The sequence below is a fragment of the Mesoplodon densirostris genome, chromosome 13 (assembly GCF_025265405.1).
Source record: "Mesoplodon densirostris isolate mMesDen1 chromosome 13, mMesDen1 primary haplotype, whole genome shotgun sequence".
Classification (NCBI taxonomy): Eukaryota; Metazoa; Chordata; class Mammalia; order Artiodactyla; family Ziphiidae; genus Mesoplodon; species Mesoplodon densirostris.
The window spans coordinates 19,775,830-19,796,680 of NC_082673.1; positions in this window are offsets into that span (position 1 = coordinate 19,775,830).

Consider the following 20,851-nt stretch of genomic DNA (forward strand, 5'->3'; position numbering starts at 1 on the left):
CCAGGGTCCCGTGACCCAGGGACAATTTCCCCAGGAGAAAGCAGGGCACGACTGAGGCTGGTGCAACATCCCTCTGGCCTCTGCCACCGCAGGCTCACCCGGCACTCTGTACCCTCCCTCTCCCTGGCCTGAGTGAGCCAGAGCCCCCGAGTCAGCTGCTCCTTTAACCCCGTCCTGTCTGAGCAAAGAACAGATGCCCTCAGGTGACCTACACGCAGAGGTGGGGCCAAATCCAAAGCTGAACCCCGAGAGGTGGAGCTGTGAGAACAAAGAAGAGAAAGGGAAATCTCTCCCAGCAGCCTCAGGAACAGAAGATTAAATCTCCACAATCAACTTGATGTACCCTACATCTGTGGAATACCTGAATACATAACGAATCATCACAAATTGAGGAGGTGGACTTTGGGAGAAAGATATATTATTTTTTGGACTTTTCCTCTTTTTGTGAGTGTGTATATGTATGCCTCTGTGTGAGATTTTGTCTGTATAGCTTTGCTTTTGCAATGTGTTCTAGGGTTCTGTCCGTCCATTTTCTTTTCTTTTTTTTTTTTTTACTTTTTAAAATTTTTTCTTAATAATTATGTTTTTACTTTAATAACATTATTTTATTTTATTTTATCTTACTTTATTTTATTTTATCCCCTTCCTTCCTTCCTTTCTTTCTCTCTCTCTTTCTTTCTTTCTTATTCCTTTTTTCTTTCTTTCATTTTTCTTCCCTTTTATTCTGAGCTGTGTGGATGACAGGCTCTTGGTGCTCCAGTCAGGCATGAGGGCTGTGCCTCTGAGGTGGGAGAGCAAAGTTCTGGACATTGGCCCACCAGTGACATCCCAGCTCCATGTAATATCAAATTGCAAAAATCTCCCAGAGATCTCCAACTCAACACTAAGACCCAGCTTCACTCAATGACCAGCAAGCTACAGTGCTGGGCACCCTATGTCAAAAAAACTAGCAAGATAGGAACACAGCCCCATCCATTAGCAGAGAGGCTGCCTAAAATCATAATAAGTCCACACACACCCGAAAACACACCACCAGACATGGACCTGCCCACCAGAGAGACAAGATACAGCCTCATCCACCAGAACACAGGCAACAGTCCCCTCCACCTGGAAGCCTACACAACCACTGAACCAACCTTAGCCACTGGGACAGACACCAAAAACAACAGGAACTATGAACCTGCAGTCTGCAAAAAAGGAGACCCTAAACACAGTAAGTGAAGCAAAATGAGAGGACACAGAAACACATAGCAGATGAAGGACCAAGGTAAAAACCCAACACACTTAACAAATGAAGAGGAAATAGGCAGTCTACCTGAAAAACAATTCACAATAATGATAGTAAAGTTGATCCAAAATCTTGGAAATAGAATAGAGAAAATGGAAGAAACATTTAACAAGGACCTAGAAGAACTAAAGAGGAAACAAGCAATGATGAACAACACAATAAATGAAATTAAAAATACTCTAGAAGGGATCAATAGCAGAATAACTGAGGCAGAAGAATGGATAAGTGACGTGGAAGATAAAATAGTGGAAATAACTACTGCACAGCAGAATAAAGAAAAAAGAATGAAAAGAACTGAGGACAGTCTCAGAGACATCTGGGACAACATTAAACGCATGAACATTGGAATTATAGGGGTTCCTGAAGAAGAAGAGATAAAGAAAGGGACTGAGAAAATATTGAACAGATTATAGTTGAAAACTTCCCTAATATGGGAAAGGAAATAGTTAATAAAGTCCAGGAAGCACAGAGAGTCCCATACAGGACAAATCCAAGGAGAAATATGCCAAGACAAATATTAATCAAACTGTGAAAAATTAAATACAAAGAAAACATATTAAAAGCAGCAAGGGAAAAACAACAAATAACATACAAGGGAATCCCCATAAGGTTAAAAGCTGTTCTTTCAGCAGAAACTCTGCAAGCCAGAAGGCAGTGACAGGACATATTTAAAGTGATGAAGGAGAAAAACCTGCAACCAAGATTACTCTACCCAGCAAGGATCTCATTCAGATTTGATGGAGAAATTAAAATCTTTACAGACAAGCAAAAGCTGAGGGAGTTCAGCACCACCAAACCAGCTTTACAACAAATGCTAAAGGAACTTCTCTAGGCAAGAAACATAAGAGAAGGAAAAGACCTACAATAACAAACCCAAAACAATTAAGAAAATGGTAATAGGAACATACATATTGATAATTACCTTAAATATAAATGGATTAAATGCTCCCACCAAAATACACAGACTAGCTGAATGGATACAAAAACAACACCCGTATATATGCTGTCTACAAGAGAACCACTTCAGACATAGGGACACATACAGACTGAAAGTGAGGGCATGGAAAAAGATATTCTATGCAAATGGAAACCAAAAGAAAGGTGGAATACCAGTTCTCATATCAGACAAAATAGACTTTAAAATGAAGATTGTTATAAGAGACAAAGAAGGACACTACAAATGATCAAGGGATCGATCCAAGAAGAAGATATAACAATTGTAAATATTTATGCACCCAACAAAGGATCACCACAATACATAAGACAAATACTAACAGCCATCAAAGGGGAAATAAACAGTAACACAATCATAGTAGGGGACTTTAACACCCCACTTTCTCCAATGGACAGATCATCCAAAATGAAAATAAATAAGGAAACACAAGCTTTAAATGAAACATTAAATAAGAGGGACTTAATTGATATTTATAGGACATTCCATCTAAAAACAACAGAATACACATATTTCTCAAGTGCTCATGGAACATTCTCCAGGATAGATCATATCTTGGGTCACAAATCAAGCCTTGGTAAATTTAAGAAAATTGAAATCTTATCAAGTATCTTTTCCGACCACAATGCTATGAGACTAGATATCAATCACAGGAAAAGATCTGTAAAAAATACAAACACATGGAGGCTAAACAATACACTACTTAATAACGAAGTGATCACTGAAGAAATCAAAGAAGAAATCAAAAAATCCCTAGAAACAAATGACAATGGAGACATGATGACCCACAACCTATGGGAGGCAGCAAAAGCAGTTCTAAGAGGGAAGTTTATAGCAATACAATCCTACCTTAAGAAACAGGGAACATCTCAAATAAACAACCTAAACTTGCACCTAAAACAAGTAGAGAAAGAAGAACAAAAAACCCCAAAGTTAGCAGAAGGAAAGAAATCATAAACATCAGATCAGAAATAAATGAAAAAAAAAATGAAGGATGATAGCAAAGATCAATAAAACTAAAAGCTGGTTCTTTGAGAAGGTAAACAAAATTGATAAACCATTAATCAGACTCATCAAGAAAAAAGGGAGAAGACTCAAATCAATAGAATTAGAAATGAAAAAGGAGAAGTAACAACTGACACTGCAGAAATACAAACGATCATGAGAGATTACTACAAGCAACTCTATGCCAATAAAATGGACAACCTGGAAGAAATGGACAAATTCTTAGAATTGCACAACCTTCCAAGGTTGAACCAGGAAGAAATAGAAAATATGAACAAACCAATCACAAGCACTGAAATTGAAACTGTGATTAAAAATCGTCCAACAAACAAAAGCCCAGGATCAGATGGCTTCACAAGTGAATTCTATCAAACATTAAGAGAAGAGATAACACCTATCCTTCTCAAACTCTTCCAAAATATAACAGAGGGAGGAACGCTTCCAAACTCATTCTACAAGGCCACAATCACCCTGATACTAAAACCAGATAAATATGTCACAAAAAAAATAAAACTACAGGCCAATATCACTGATGAACATAGATGCAAAAATCCTCAACAAAATACTAGCAAACAGAATCCAACAGCACATTAAAAGTATCATACACCATGATCAAGGGGGTTTATTCCAGGAATGCAAGGATTCTTCAATATATGCAAATCAATCAATGTGATACACCATATTAACAAATTGAAGGATAAAAACCATATGATCATTTCAATAGATGCAGAGAAAGATTTTGACAAAATTAAACACCATTTATGATAAAAACCCTGCAGAAAGTAGGCATAGAGGGAACTTTCCTCAACATAATAAAGGCCATATATGACAAACCCACAGCCAAAATCATCCTCAATGGTGAAAAACTGAAACCATTTCCACTATGATCAGGAACAAGGCAAGGTTGCCCACTCTCACCATTATTTTTCAACACAGTTTTGGAACTTTTAGCCTCAGCAATCAAAGAAGAAAAAGAAATAAAAGGAATCCAAATCGGAAAAGAAGTAAAGCTGTCACTGTTTGCAGATGACATGATACTATACATAGAGAATCAAACAGATGCTACCAGAAAACTAGTGGAGCTAATCAATGAATTTGGTAAAGTAGCAGGATACAAAATTAATGCACAGAAATCTCCGGCATTTCTGTACACTAATGATGAAAAATCTGAAAGTGAAATTAAGAAAACAATCCCATTTACCGTTGCAACAAAAAGAACAAAATATCGAGGAATAAACCTACCTAAGGAGACAAAAGACCTGTATGTAGAAAATTATAAGACACTGATGAAAAAAATTAAACATTGTACAGATAGATTGAGAGATATACCATGTTCTTGGATCAACATTGTGAAAATGACTCTACTAACCAAAGCAATCTACAGATTCAGTGCAATCATGATCAAACTATCACTGGCATTTTTCACAGAACTAGAACAAAAAATTTCACAATTTGTATGGAAACACAAAAGACCTGGAATAGTCAAAGCAATCTTGAGAAGGAAAAATGGAGCTGGAGGAATCAGGCTCCCTGACTTCAGACTATACTACCAAGCCACAGTAATCAAGACAGTATGGTACTGGCCCAAATACAGAAATGTAGATCAATGGAACAGGATAGAAAACCCAGAGAAAACTGACACACATATGGTCACCTTATCTTTGATAAAGGAGGCAGGAATATACAGTGGAGAAAAGACAGAATCTTCAATAAGCGGTGCTGGGAAAACTGGACAGGTACATGTAAAAGTATGAAATTGGAATGCTCCCTAAAACCATACACAAAAATAAACCCAAAATGGATTAAAGACCTAAATGTAAGGCCAGAAACTGTCAAAATCTTAGAGGAAAACATAGGCAGACCACTCTGTGACAAAAATCACAGCAAGATCCTTTTTGACCCACCTCCTTGAGTAATGGAAATAAAAACAAAAATAAACAAATGGGATCTAATGAAACTTAAAAGCTTTTGCACAACAAAGGGAACCATAAATGAGACCAAAAGACAACCCTCAGAATGGGAGAAAATATTTGCAAGTGAAGCAACTGACAAAGGATTAATCTCCAGAATTTATAAGCAGCTCATGCAGCTCAATAACAAAAAAACAAACAACCCAATCCAAAACTGGGCAGAAGACCTAAATAGACATTTCTCCAAAGAAGATATACAGATTGCCAACAAACACAGGAAAGAATGCTCAACATCATTAATCATTAGGGAAATGCAAATCAAAACTACAATGAGGTATCACCTCATACCGGTCAGAATGGCCATCATCAGAAAATCTAGAAATAGTAAATGCTGGAGAGGGTGTGGAGAAAAAGGAACACTCTTGCACTGTTGGTGGGAATGTAAATTGATTCAGCCACTATGGAGAACAGTTTGGAGGTTCCTGAAAATCTACAGATAGAACTACCATACAACTCAGCAATCCCACTACTGGGCGTATACCCTGAGAAAACCATAATTCAAAAAGAGTCATGTAGCAAAATGTTCGTTGCAGCTGTATTTACAATAGACAGGACATGGAAGCAACCTAATTGTCCATTAATAGATGAATGGCTAAAGAAGATGTGGCACATATATGCAATGGAATATTACTCAGCCATAAAAAGAAATGAAATTGAATTATTTGTAGGGACTTGGATGGACCTAGAGTATGTCATACAGAGTGAAGTAAGTCAGAAAGAGAAAAACAAATACCGTATGCTAACACATATATATGGAATCTAAGAAAAAAAAGGTGATGAAAAACCTAGTGGTAAGATGGGAATATAGACACAGACCTACTACAGAATGGACTTGAGGATATGGGGAGGTGGAAGGGTAAGCTGTGACAAAGTGATAGAGTGGCATTGACATATATACACTACCAAACTTAAAATAGATAGCTAGTGGGAAGCAGCTGCATAGCACAGGGAGATCAGCTCGGTGCTTTGTGACCACCTAGAGGGGTGGGATAAGGAGGGTAGGAGGGAGGGAGACCCAAGAGGGAAGACATATGGCAACATATGTATACATATAACTGATTCACTTTGTTATAAAGCAGAAACTAACACAGCATTGTAAAGCAATTATACTCTTATAAAGATGTTAAAAAAATCTCAGGTTTACTAAGGATAATTTACATAGTATAAAATTTACCTTTTGTAGTATTAAGTTTTTTAAGTTTTGACAAACATATACAGTCATGGAATCACTACCATGATGAAGATATAGGGAGTTTCTGGCATGAGCAATAACTAATCTAATTTCTGTCTCTATAGATTTGTCTATTTTTGACTTTCCATATAAAGAGAATAATGCAATATATGATCTTTCATGACTAATTTCTTTCACTTTGCATAATAGTTTAAAGTTTCACCCATGTTGTAACATGTACCAATAATTCATTCCTGTTTATTGCCAAATAATAAACCTCATTGTATAGATATATTAAAAAAAATAGAGCATATACCTTTGAATTCTTGTTGTACTTTTCAAAATGGTCACCTATTACTTTACTAACCTTGCCAAATTTTTTATTATTATACTATAATTTTCTTACTTTTGTATACTAACCTAATGTTCTTCACTAACATCTGGTACTAGAAGAGCAAAACATATTTGCTAGAATACAAGCAGGTAAAGTTGTTTTATTTTGTTAGTAATCCATGAATAATTAAAAAATTATTTCTATTCCCTTAAAGTATCAGAAAGTTTTAAGGTGTCTTCATATAGGGAAAGATCCCTGTGGGCATTAGAAAGTCTCCTGCCTTTTCACTAGTCTCACTTTTACTACAAATAGACAATGCACACAAAAATGAGACCTTTATAATTTTCTTATTATAACTCAAGTATAAGACTTATTAGGCACTCAAAAATAATTAATATTTTTGTTTTTTGTTTTGTTTTGTTTTTTGCTGTACGCGGGCCTCTCACTGCTGTGGCCTCTCCCGTTGCGGAGCACAGGCTCCGGACACACAGGCTCCGCGGCCATGGCTCGCGGGCCCAGCCGCTCCGCGGCATGTGGGATCCTCCGGGATCGGGGCACGAACCCGTGTCCCCTGCATCGGCAGGCGGACTCTCAACCACTGCGCCACCAGGGAGGCCCAAAAATAATTAATATTTTTGATAACAAATTTTATTTGGTAAATGTTGAGGGCTTCCTCATACTTATGACAGTGAAAATGAATAGAATTAAATATTGGAAACTTTTATGATGTTAAATTTATAATTATCTCTATGAATAGTCATGACTCTATTTAGCAAAGAGAGCTCAGGTACATGAAAACATGTAATTCGATGTATAGGATAAAACTTAAACATTTGTATTTTTAAAACTATTGAAGCTCCTACTAAGATAGTTTCCCTGGTTAAGAAAAATATACCAGAAATATTTTCAGGTTTACTATCTCCTAGGCTGACTTAAAAGTGGAAATTCTTATGAACAAAAATGTTAATTACCATATGAATTACTAGGTAAATTTATCAGTATTCAAAACTGTAATTTGAATGGCAGAGATTCAACAAAACCAATAATAGTACAGAAGAAATGGCAGGAAAGAAATTCTAAATATCTTATCACATCATTAAAATATGTGCCAAAGAAATCAAGATCATTTGTTTTGTTTGGTTTTTCTCTTTATCCAGGCAATACAAAAAAAAAAAAAAAGGTGTGTTTTTATATTTTAAGATTATAATTAATATAAATGTAATTGTTTAGTGATTTACTGTTTACAAAGCATTGTTGTTATCATTTCCCACAGGTAATCTTCACACCCAATCTTTTGTGAATATTAAGTAAATCTATTTTCCAGAGAGTGAAACAGAGACAGAGATTAAACAATAGATGCCAAATCATACACCAAGTAGTGGATGGAGTACCGACTTCACCCATAATTGTCCCACTTTCTTAATCAATTTATCAATAAAAACGTTGTTAGAATCCACTTTGAGCCAGATTCCATGCCAAGGTGTGGGGATATAAGGTGAAGAGACAGCCATGGTTTACTTTACAATGGAATTTACAAATCCCCTATTTTTCCTTTGTACTCTTCTCTCCTATACTGATTACATTGAATCTCTCATGTTAGAAAACCATTTTAGTCATGAAAAATAGAAAGTGATCCTCTTTAATAGGCAGAAGATATTAAATTTTTATGAAAAAGGATATACTTCAACAATTCCATTCATCAAATATATCTATGAGGTGGGCATTCACCTGGGTCCTGGAGAGAATCAGATGAATAAAACAGGAGACTTTCATTAGAAACTAATGGGAAACACAGACGGAATAATTTGAGTGCTAAATAAATACAAGTACTTTCCTGTGGGAGGGTAGACAACTATGAGTTTCTCATGTTTATATCCTTGGTTCTTGGAAAGGTGCCACACAGCAATATTTTAACAAGGATTTGTGGAATTAAAGTAGCAGTAACGTCTGTATAAGGGGAGTTAAGGACGATCTTAAGAAGGTGACATATAAACTGGCATCAAAACTGTAAAACATTAAAATGGCATCTCATCCATATCTAGGGTCACTAGAGTAAAAGTAAACTAACCAGAGATAATTGGTTTACTTAACTTTTAAAGTAAAATGTTTCAAATCCTAAATTGCCAATAATCCAGTAAACAACTGATATTATCTCCTGAAAGCAATAAGGAAATGTCCATAAACCTTAGAAAGCTGACTGACTTACAATATAAAATTTATACCCATTATCCAGCAGGTGTATAGTTTTATATTTTTAAAATTTTTCTCTATTCTTCTGGTTAAAGTCAATGACCATAGAGACTTTGTAAAGTATTTTCTGATATTCGAATTATCTCAGGGTCTGTCTCAAAACAGAAACAACTTTAAAATTTCAACTTTCAACTCTGCACATTAAGTTACATCATTTTGCTTGTGAGATCAAAGACTCTACAACATTTTTACCCTCTTATATTCCCAGAATTTTCATAGTATTTGGTCCCCAAATACAGAAGACACTTGGCAATTATGAATTTCAACATGATAGAAAGTTGATCAGAAGAAGGTCAGATTCAATTCTTCAGAAGGATTTCTAAATATAAAAAAAAGTCAGTTTGTTTGGGTTTTTGACAAGATTTAACTTTGAATGCCAGCAGCCTTAAAATGACTTGTTTTTGTTCCATTTATGACTGTAGTGAAAGATTAGTTATTTTCCCCAAAATTGTTTTGTCCCCTTTTGCTTAAAACTATTAAATGGAACCGGGTGATAAAGCTGTTCAATTTCAACAAAGATAATCTAGCTATTTCAGATGAAGAACCTAAGAAATAACTAGGGCAGAAACATTTATTCATTTGTTGTAAAATCGTGAGCACTCAGAATCTGGCATTCCAGAGGTCTTGGTACACATGGAATAAAGAAACTATCCAAGCACAAGCTCACTGGTCTTCAGATCAAGGTGTTAATGGCATTTTTGTTGCCATCAGTAGTTTTCTAAATCTTTATCAATAAACTAGATCATTGACCTGCAAAATTCATTAAAAAAATGCTTTCACTCACTTTTATTTCTCCCAACAATATTGTTGTTTGTATTTTACTATTCCCACCACCACTCTTATATGAATATTTAAAAATAGAGGATTTTATAGGTTGGTTACAAAACATAGAATATTTTTCCCAGTATTAGACTTTTGGATTCTTAATTAGGATGATTTACCTTCTGGCTATATAATCATCAAAACAAAAGACAATCATAACCATACAAATATGTGTAGCTGAAGAACATTAGGGTACATTGTAGCAGCCTGTCTCTTAAAACACATCCCAGGGAATTCCCTGGTGGTCCAGTGGTTAGGGCTCCACCCTTCCGCTGCAGGGGCCACGAGTTTGATCACTGGTCGGGGAAGTAGGATGTCGTTAGCGCGGTCAAAAACAAACAAACAAACAAACAAAAAAAACAAACTCATCCCAGTACTGTATCATCTATATTACTACTGAAATAATTCGCCCCACATCCTTGTATTCTTAGCTGCAATCAGCTTCTTATACAAATGACAAACAGACAAGATAACATTTATGATCTCCATTGCAGAACAAAGAAGGTGTGTTTTTCTAATTTCATAAGAATGTGGATGGTAACTAAAAAAAAACATACCCATGACTTAAACTATCAACTAAGTACTATTCACTGGTGTTCCTTCCCAACTGAATAGTGAATTCTTACAGGAAACAGACTAGGATTTAAATAATCTCTTTATTCCCAATATCCTGTCCAATTAAGATGTGCTCAATAGATGTTGGATGAATTAATATCCCAAGTTTCTTATCACTAAACTCCAATGCTCCTATATATTCTCAAAATATTATCTCCACGAAGAATGGAGAAATAGATGAGAACTGTTTTAATTTTCTCAGTAGGAATTTCATCCTGTAACAATTGGAACTACCAGGGTATGAGAAATTGATTGTAGAGTCCAAAGTAAGAATTACAGTCTTTTTCAAACACATGTGCTTGTTTATTGGGCTTGCAAATAATATTAAAACAATATCCCTCCTAATTGTTGAAGGGATAGTTTGGCATATGTATATAACAGTATATGTATATATATATATATATATATATATATATATATATATATATATATATATATATATATATATATAAAATATGTCTCCTACAGTCAATAAGTCAGCTAATAATTTGAGATTTGATTTCAAAACATGAAAGGAGAAGCTGACTTTAAATTACCTTTCCTCAATAGCTAATTCCTTAGGCTATATAATCTGGCTGTAGCAAGAATTTGATCCACAATAGAAAATCCTCAATGAAACCTATCAGGTGCTCCTCAGAAGATCATCAACTAACCAACTTGATCCTTTCTTCTGCATAATTGAAGGATTTTCTCAGACAATTTAGAACCAGCTTTCCTGACATATAGTTATTTTTCTACTAAGTATCTCTGATGTTGGTTTTAATCTGGGGTATAATTTTAAAAGAATGGAAAAGATACTGTTTGTAGAAATTCAACAGAGGTAGCTGTTATACCTATTATCAATATCTTTTCAATCTATCATGTTGAACTGTTTATCATTTTCTTGGCAGTTTCACATGGTTCAAATTAACTAAAAGTTATGCGTGGATTTTTTTTAAGGTTAGGAAGTACATTTTTATTTATGAAGAATCATAAATCATAATATTTATTTTCAAGGTCACACATTCATATATATTTGAGAACTAGTCTCAAAAAGATTCAGTACTGTATTTTGGGTTTCAGATTAAAAATATAGCCATTGATTTTAGTACAGTAAAACACTACTGGAAGAACTTTAGCATACTCATACTCTGCCTTCACTGTGTCTTCACATTTTTATCTTCAAGCCAAGCTACATGGTTCTCTCATGCTATTGTAAGGCTGGGATGGGTAAACAGGGATTTAGGATGCACAACAAAATTTAACCAGAATAATTCTGTTTCTATAAAGATTTGAATTTTGAAGTAAAATTTTCTGTGAAAAAAAGTACTCTGCAGCTTAGAAAATAGTAACAATATAATGGATATTTGGGGTGATTGCCAGATGCAAGTTATTTAAGGGCTCTACTTATCTAAAGATGAATATCTTTTCCAAAACCATCGAATCTTGCAATGTTGTTAATTCTTAAGGAAAATGAAATTGGGAAATTGGGGACTGGGGGTTTCAAATTGATGGACCTCATTTTCCTGATATCATCATTTATCATTTTGTCATAATCTCTGTTACTGTCGGTATAAGTAACTCCAATCTCTTATAAGATCTGAAAATTATTCTGTTGTATTGATCAGTTAATCCTATTAAAAGAGACATAGAACTCTTGCCTCTCTGGTAGATCATTAGTGAGACCATTCATTAAAACAGCACTGTCCAATAAAAATATGTGACATACATAAAATTTTAATTTTCAAATAGCCCTATTAAAAGGCAGAGATGAAATTAATTTTCATAATCTATTTTATTTAACTCAATAGAAGCAAAATAGTATTATCACTTTTACATGTAATCAATAATTAGAGTAAATTCTCAGACTCTTCACAATTTCTGATTTAACTCTGTTCCAATAAATTTTAGAGATAGACTTTGAATTTTGATATTAATCTAATTTTCATATGTCAAAAAATCTAATTATTCTAAAATTTTTCTTCAACCATTTAAAATGTAAAAACCATTCTTAGATTATGAGGTATAGAAAAATAGGGAGGCTGGGTTTTACTGTTAGGCTGTAGTTTGTCGACCTCTAAGTTGTCACATTAGTAGGTACATAATTCAAAATAGTTTTTAAAGTCTGTCTTGACTTAATTTAATACTAATCAGTAAAAAATGGGTTAGTATAAAAATCCAAGCTGGAAAATTTCATGAATTACCACTTGATTTTTGAAAGAATGAATAAGTGAATAAATTCCAATCAAGATTTTGGCATTATTCTTGAAAGTCACAAATGATCCTTCCTTGCAATTTTTGATGGCTCATTTCTATTAAGGGGTGAGCTAAAGGATCCTGACATCTTTTTGCACAGTGTGTGGTATATGTTTTTATTCTCAAGGGAGAATACACTGTATCTAGGTCTATTCATTGTAGTCATTCATTTTGAAAAGTTGAAGATGCACACTTTGCCTTCAAATATACTCATATTTTGCATCAAATTAACTGATTCTAGAAAAACTTGTAACCCCTGTTCATGATTCTTAATTCATATAGCTCAATATTATCAATATTCATTTAGTATAGGAAATATGAAAAAATCTTTGTAGGTAGAGTTGTCAATATTCTATCATCCAGAAAAATTAAAATCTCCTTCACCTTTTCATGACTCCCAAAATAAAGAAAAAATATCAGTATAAAAATGTGGTGCTGTATAAATGAACCATTTTGCACCCACTTATTTAGCTGCCCCTATCAATTCTCAGTCCAAGCAAATGAAAGAAGTTGAACATTAAATCATACTTTAATTTTAATTTTGAACTTTTAGAGCCAGATTTCTTTTTAAAGACTAAACTGCTTTAAAATAGTCATTAAAACATCATTTTTCTTTTTACCAACTATTTCTAGGTTTTAAAAGTCTAATAAAACCTCATAGATTAATTAGTCATGACCTGAAGTCATAATCTAAAATATTAGAATATTATGTTAATGTATTATTACATCAAAAACACATTTAACTGAAGTCTAAATGAAATGGATTATGCTCTATTATTAGAACTTTGGAATAATATCTTCAAAGTAAATGCACAATGTGCCATTTTAAAATACTTTAAATGTCATTTTATCTTATTCTTAGGAAATTGAATATACGATTCATTTATCCTTACCTTATGCTGTGCAACATTCACCTTGGTTTCATACTTGTTTGGGGAAGAAATATTTAAATCATTATTATTCTTTGTTTATTTTCATTATCTTCCAGCTTTATATTGGGCTTAGAGTTGATCGTGAATCTTCCAGCTATATAGGTTGCTGTACCACAAGATATTTTTTGAGTAAAATTTAATTTTTTTTCAAAACCCATCTCACACACGGCTTGACTTACTTGGGATTTTTTAGATGCACAATGATGGAAATGCTTTATGCTTCATTCCTCTGCTTTAGTGGAAAGGTAAAAGAGAAGATGAGTAGATCAAAATATTTGATTGTGAAATGGTCTCACTTTATGTACAAAGGAGATAAATTAGGAGACAGATTATATGGATTGAGTCTTGCAGGCTCTGTAGCTGCAAACAGACATGCTGAATATTGACTCACAGAAGTTCGGCAGTTTTATAGTGGAGATAATGTGCAAACTAAATGAAAGTGTTATTAGTTCTGCTGGATACAAGATTCTTCCAAAAAGACAACTTAGTCTTAAGGCAGTAAGCAGAAATGGTATTCACATTTAAGTTAGACCTAGGGGATAGAGATAGTGCTGCTTGAAACTGATTATTTTGCCCAAACCAGTGGGCATTCAAACTTTATAATTTGAGACAGGGAAAATTTTATGTGTAGTACTATTTAGCTAAAAAAACATTTTAACATTTGAGTGTTCTTTTCTTTCTCATTATTATTGAGTTACTTTAAGATTAACATTACAGCTATGGGGACACTGAATATTTGGTAATTTTAAAACAGGAAGGAGCTTTAACTATCAAGTAAAATGTGTTATCCATGGCATGGCAATCCTGTCATAAATAAAAATAAGAAAAAGTGGTATATGACAACCACCTTATATTATGGTTGCCAGAGAGTTGTGGAGGCACAAAGGACAAAAGGAGCACAATTCTGGAGAGAAAGAGAACACAGAAACTCTCAGAGTAAACTAAGGATCTTCAGCTGTCCTTGGGGAAATCTGCTAATTCAAGCTACACAAAGACTAATATCCTTTGACAGGTTTAGATAGAGGACCAATACTGAGGAGAAACCAGAAGAGGTTTTAATGATTATACACAGCTGGAAGAAAAAAAATAATTGAGGACTCAAGGAACATCATACATACTGCTGTCTTAAAGAAATCCTAAGTTCTGAAGAAGTGTGAGTTAGAAAGCAAGCCAAAGTACTGAATCAAAAATTTCTGGAAACTAAAGTGCATTTCTCTTAGTCTCTCGGGATTGAGAAGGGAATATACTAGATGTTCACTGAAAGACATGGAGGGACATGTCCTAGGAATAGGGCAAACACAAAGTCATCTGCAATAAACCAAAACTGGAGCTGAGATTTGATCCAGTTCAATCCATGTATTGATTAAGTTTCTGGCCAATATTTTTTTTCTGCCTAACAGAGGAATGAGCCAACTCTTTCTGGTGGGAGCTAAATTACTTGCAGCCAATGAACATTTTATTTTAATACAAAATATCTGTCACTAAATTTACTGTTATGAGACATTAAAAAAAAACCAGGAAAATTGAACTGATAAACAAGGGTGTAAAATAGACATTAAAGCATAACAGTAGGTGACCCAGATGCTGTAGTTATCACTACTGTAGTTATTTAAATGACTTTAAATTATGATTATGTTAAAAAAAACTATAGGTAAAGGTAGAAAAGATAGATAAAAACATGGAGAATTGCAAAATAGAATGAGAATAAATATTAAAAAATAAATTTAAATTCATTAACTGAAATATACAATAACTGAAATTAAGACTATTTGTTGGGTTTATCAGTAGACTGTATGAAAATAAAACAAGATTAGTGAACTGTAATACATATCAACAGAAAATTAATTTTGAAGCATAGAAAGAAAAAATAATGGGAAAAAACAAATGATAGGGAACTTGTGGAATAGAGTCTAAATATCCAAAATATTATTTGGAGTCTCAGAAAGGAAGGAAAACGTGAATGAAGCAGATAAAATCCAAGAAATTTCTAAAACAGCTTAAAAAACTCAACTCATAGTTTAAGAAGTTCAGAAAAGCCCAAGAAGAATAAGCACAAAGGAATACAATCTAGGACCATTATAGTCAAACTAGTAAAAAACCAAAAAGAAAAATAAACATTAAAAGAGCTAGAGAAGGAAAAAAAAGGGCAAATCATTTCTTTTTAACATCTTTATTGGAGTATAATTGTTTTACAATGGTGTGTTACTTTCTGCTGTATAACAAAGTGAATCAGCTATATGTATACATATAACCCTACATCCCCACCCTCTTGCATCTCCTTCATCTGCTCACTATCCCACCCCTTTAGCTGGTCACAAAGCACCGAGCTGATCTCCCTGTGCTATGAGGCTGCTTCCCACTAGCTATCTATTTTACATTTGGTAGTGTATATATGTCCATGCCATTCTCTCACTTCATCCCAGCTTACCCATCCCCCTCCCTGTATCTTCAACTCCATTCTTCACGTCTGTGTCTTTATTCCTGTCCTGCACCTAGGTGCTTCAAAACCTTCTTTTTTTTTCTTTTAGCTTCCATATATATGTGTTAGCATACAGTATTTGTTTTTCTCTTTCTGACTTACTTCACTCTGTATGACAGTCTCTAGGTCTATCGACCTCACTAAAAATAACTCAATTTTACTTCTTTTTATGGCTGAGTAATATTGCATTGTATAGATGTGCTACTTCTTCTTTATCCACTCATCTGTCCATGGACACTTAGATTGCTTCCATGTCCTGGCTATTGTAAATAGTGCTACAGTGAATATTGTGGTACATGTATCTTCTTGAATTATAGTCTTCTCAGGGTATATGACCAGTAGTGGGATTGCTGGGTCGTATGGTAGTACTATTTTTAGTTTTGGGGGGACCTCCATACTGTTCTCCATAGTGGCTGTATCAATTTACATTCTCACCAGCAGTGCAAGAGGGTTCTCTTTTCTCCACACCCTCTCCAGCATTTATTGTTTGTAGGTTTTTTGATGATGCCAATTCTGACCAGTGTGAGGTGATACCAAATTGTAGTTTTCATTTGCATTTCTCTAATGATTAGTGATGTTGAGCATCCTTTCGTGTGTTTGCTGGCAATCTGTATATCTTCTTTGGATAAATGTCTACTTAGGACTTCTGCCCATTTTTGGATTGGGTTGTTTGTTTTTTTGTTATTGAGTTGCATAAGCTACATGTATAATTTGGAAATTAATGTTTTGTTAGTTGCTTCATTTGCAAATATTTCCTCCCATTCTCAGGGTTGTCTTTTTGGCTTCTTTAAGGTTTCCTTGGCTGTGCAAAAAGCTTTTAAGTTTCATTAGGTCCCATTTGTTTATTTTTGTTTTTATTTCCATTTCTCTAGGAAGAGGGTCAAAAACGAAATTGCTGTGATTTATGTCATAGAGTGTTCTTCCTATGTTTTCCTCTAAGAGTTTTATAGTATCTGCCCTTACATTTAGGTCTTTAAACCAATTTGAGTTTATTTTTTTTGTATGGTGTGAGGAAATGTTCTAATTTCATTCTTTTCCATGTAGCTGTCCAGTTTTCACAGCACCACTTATTGAAGAGGCTGTCTTTTCTGCATTGTATATTCTTGCCTCTTTTATCAAAGATAAGGTGACCATATGTGTGTGGGTTTATCTCTGGGCTTTCTATGCTGTTCCATTAATCTATATCTCTGTTTTTGTGCAGGTAACATACTGTCTTCAATACTGTAGCTTTGTAGTATAGTCTGAAGTAAGGGAGCCTGATTCCTCCAGCTCCATTTTTCCTTCTCAAGAGTGCTTTGGTTATTCAGGATCTTTTGTGTTTCCCTACAAATTGTGAAATATTTCATTCTAGTTCTGTGAAAAATGCCATTGGTAGTTTGATAGAGATTGCATTGAACCTGTAGATTGCTTTGGGTAGTATAGCCATTTTCACAATGTTGATTCTTCTAATCCAAGAACATGGTATACCACTCCATCTATTTGAATCATCTTTAATTTCTTTCATAAGGGTCTTGTAGTTTTCTGCATACTTCCTTAGGTTGGTTTATTCCTAGGTATTTTATTCTTTTTGCTGCCATGGTAACTGGAAATGTTTCCTTAAATTCTCTTTCAGATTTTTCATTATTAGTGCTTAGGAATGCAAGAGATTTCTGTGCATTAATTTTGTATCCTGTTACTTTACCAAATTCATTGATTAGCTCTAACTGTTTTCTGGTAGCATCTTTAGGATTCTGTATGTATAGTAGCAGGTCATCTGCAAACAGTGACAGTTTTATTCTTCTTTTCCAATTTGGATTCCTTTTCTTTCTTTTTCTTCTCTGATTGCTGTGGCTGAAACTTCCAAAATTATCTTGAATAATAGTGGTAAGAGTGGGGAACCTTGTCTTGTTCCTGATCTTAGTGGAAATGGTTTCAGTGTTTCACCATTGAGAACAAGATTGACTGTGGGTTTGTCATATATGGTCTTTATTATGTTGAGGTAATCTGCCTCTATGCCTTATTTCTGGAGGGCTTTTATCATAAATGGGTTGAATTTTGTCAAAAGCTTTTTCTGCATCTCTTGAGATGATCATATGGTTTCTCTCCTTCAATTTGTTAATATGTTTTATAATATTGATTGATTTGCATATATAGAAGAATCCTTATCTTACTGGAATAAACCACACTTGATCATGGTGTATGATGCTTTTAATTTTCTGTTGGACTCTGTTTGCTGTTATTTTGTTGAGGGTCTTTGCATCTACATTCATCCGTGATATTGGCCTGTAGTTTTCTTCTTTTGTGACATCTTTGTCTGGTTTTGGTAGCAGGGTGATGGTGGTCTCGTCAAATGAGTTTGGGAGTGTTCCTCCCTCTGTTATGTTTTGGAAAAGTTTGAGAAGGATAGGTGTTAACTCTTCATTAAATATTTGATAGAATTTGCCTGTGAGGCCATCTGGTCCTAGGCTTTTGTTTGTTGGAAGATCTTTAATCACAGTTTCAATTTCAGTGCTTCAGGGATTTGTCTGTTTATATTTTCTATTTCTTCCTGGTTCAACCTCAGAAGGTTGTACTATTCTAAGAATTTGTCCATTTCTTCCAGGTTGTCCATTTTACTGGCATATAGCTGCTTGTAGTAATTTCACATGATCCTTTGTATTTCTGCAGTGTTAGTTGTTACTTCTGCTTTTTCATTTCTAATTCTATTGATCTGAGTCTTCACCCTTTTTTCTTGATGAATATGGCTAATGTTTTAACATTTTTTTAAATCTTCTCAAAGAACCAGCTTTTAGGTTTATTGATCTTTGCTATCCTTTCCTTCATTTCTTTTTCATTTATTTCTGATCTGATATTTATGATGTCTTTCCTTCTGCTAACTTTGGGAATTTTTTGTCCTTCTTTCTCTTATTGCTTTAGGTGTAATGTTAGGTTGTTTATTTCTGCTGTTTATTGTTTCTTGAGGTAGGACTGTATTGCTATAAACTTCCCTCCTAGAACTGTTTTTGCTGTATCCCATAATATTTGGGTTGTTGTGTTTTCATTTTCACTTGTTTCTAGGTATTTTTTGATTTCCTCTTTGATTTCTTAAGTGATCTTTTGGTTATTTAGTCACTTATTCTTTAGCCTCCATGTGTTTGTATTTTTTTACAGATTTTGTCCTGTAATTGATATGTAGTTTCATAGCATTGGGGTAGAAAAGATACTTGATACAATTTCAATTTTCTTAAATTTACCAAGGCTTGATTTGTGCCACAAGATATGATCTGTCCTGGAGAAGTTCTATGAGTACTTGAGAAGAAAGGGTATTTTGCTTTTTTATTTTTGGATGGAATGTCCTATAAATATCAATTAAGTCCATCTTGTTTAATGCATCATTTAAAGCTGTGTTTCCTTACTTATTTTGATCTTGGGAGATCTGTCCATTGGTGAAAGTGGGGTGTGAAAGTCCCCTACTATGATTGTGTTACTGTTGATTACCCCTTTTATGGCTGTTAGCATTTGCTTTATGTACTGAGGTGCTCCTATGTTGGGTGCATAAATATTTACAATTGTTATACCTTCTTTTTGGATTGATTCCTTGATCATTATGTAGTGTCTTTCTTTGTCTCTTGTAATAGACTTTATTTTAAAGTCCATTTTGTCTGATATGAGAATTGCTACTCCAGCTTTCTTTTGATTTCCGTTTTCATGGAATATCTTTTTCCATGCCCTCACTTTCAGTCTGTATGTGTCCCTAGGTCTGAAGTGGGTCTCTTATAAACAGCATATATATTGGTCTTGTTTTTGTATCCATTCGGCGAGTCTGTGTCTTTTGGTTGGAGCACTTATTCCATTTACATTTAAGGTAATTATCGATATGCATATTCCTATTAGCGTTTTCTTATTTGTTTTGGGTTTGTTAATTTAGGGCTTTTCCTTCTCTTGTGTTTCCTGCTTAGAGAATTTCTTTTAGCATTTGTTGTAAAGCTGGTTTGGTGTGTCTTAACTTTTGAATTGTCTTAACCTTTGCTTGTCTGTAAGGGTTTTAATTTTGTCTGTAAGGGTTTTAATTTCTCCAACGAATCTGAGATCCTTGCTGGGTAGAGTAATCTTGGTTTTAAGTTTTTCCCTTTCATCACTTTAAAAATGTCCTGCCACACCCTTCTGGCTTGCAAAATTTCTGCTGAGAAATCAGCTGTTAACTTTATGGGGATTCCCTTGTATATTATTTGTTGCTTTTCCCTTGCTGCTTTTAATGGTTTTTCTTTGTATTTAATTTTTGAAAGTTTGATTAATATGCGTCTTGGCATGTTTCTCCTTGGATTTATCCTGTGTGGGACTCTGCATTTCCTGGACTTAAGTGACTATTTTCTTTCCCATATTAGGGAAATTTTCAACTATAATCTCTTCAACATTTTCTCAGTCTGTTTCTTTTTCTCTTTTTCTAGGACCTCTATAATTCAATTGTTGGTACATTTAAAGTTGACACAGAAGTCTCTGAGCCTGTCCTTAATTCTTTTCATTTTTTTTTTTCATTATTCTGCTGTGTGGGAGTTATTTCCACTATTTTATCTTCCAGGTCACTTATCCGTTCTTCTGCCTCAGTTATTCTGCTATTGATTCTTTCTAGAGAATTTTTAATTTCATTTTTGTGTTGTTATTCATTGTTTGTTTGCTCTTTAGTTCTTCTACATCTTTGTTAAATGTTTCTTGTATTTTCTCCATTGTAGTTCCAAGATTTTGTATCATCTTTCCTATCATTATTCTGCATTATTTTTCAGGTAGACTGCCTATTTCCTCTTACCTTGGGTTCTTATCTTGCTCCTTTATCTGGTGTGTA